The sequence below is a fragment of the Hippocampus comes genome, unplaced genomic scaffold (genome assembly GCF_001891065.2).
Source record: "Hippocampus comes isolate QL1 unplaced genomic scaffold, H_comes_QL1_v1.1 scaffold245, whole genome shotgun sequence".
NCBI classification, from domain to species: domain Eukaryota; kingdom Metazoa; phylum Chordata; class Actinopteri; order Syngnathiformes; family Syngnathidae; genus Hippocampus; species Hippocampus comes.
Genome location: NW_017805834.1, coordinates 158403 through 159263, shown reverse-complemented (window position 1 = coordinate 159263; position 861 = coordinate 158403). Strand labels below are relative to the sequence as shown.

At 45.2% G+C, this 861-nt stretch overlaps 1 protein-coding gene across 1 annotated transcript in view; it reads left to right on the top strand.

Annotated features, from left to right (window-relative positions):
* itpr3 (inositol 1,4,5-trisphosphate receptor, type 3) overlaps positions 1 to 861 on the top strand; it is a 191920-nt gene that overhangs the window by 80279 nt on the left and 110780 nt on the right. The window lies entirely within an intron of this gene.

Sequence of the window (861 nt, the reverse complement as noted above, 5' to 3'; positions counted from 1 at the left end):
CAAACTATCGGCCAATAACCTGTCTCTCCACAACATGGAAGCTCATGTCAGGCATCATTGCGGCAAAGCTAAGTGGACACACGGATCAATACATGAGCGAAGCACAGAAGGGCATTGGGAGAGATACCAGAGGAGCCAAACATCAGCTCCTGGTTGACAGAACAGGTCGGACAAGACTGCAGGTCCTGACATACCAACCTGTGTGCAGCCTGGATTGATTTACAAGAAAGCCTATGACTCGATGCCACATATGTGGATCACTGAATGCTTGGAGTTGTAAAAGGTGAACAGGACCTGAAGAGCCTTCGTTGCGAACTCGATGAGGATGTGGAAAAGCACACTTGAAGCCAATGGCAAGCCACTTACCCAAGTGTCCATCAAATGTGGAATATACCAAGGTGATGCACTCTCCCCACTGCTGTTCTGCATAGGACTGAACCCCCTAAGCCAAGTAATCGCCAAGACAGGCTATGGATACTGCCTCAGAAATGGAGCTACGATCAGTCACCTCTTCTACATGGATGACATAAAGCTGTATGCTAAGAGCGAACGGGACATAGACACCCTGATCCACACAACCAGGATCTACAGCAATGACATCGGGATGTCATTCGGGCTTGAGAAATGTAGTCGAATGGTGACTAAGAGAGTCAAGATAGTCCACACTGAAGGGGTCTCACTCCCTGAAGGAACAATAGCAGACATTGAGGACAGCTACAAGTACCTCGGTACACCACAAGCAAATGGCAACCTCGAACGATATATATACACGGTGTGTATATATATATATATATACACACACACACACAGTATATAGGATTTTTTTTTTTTTTTATAAATATAAAAACAAAAAAAATCCTC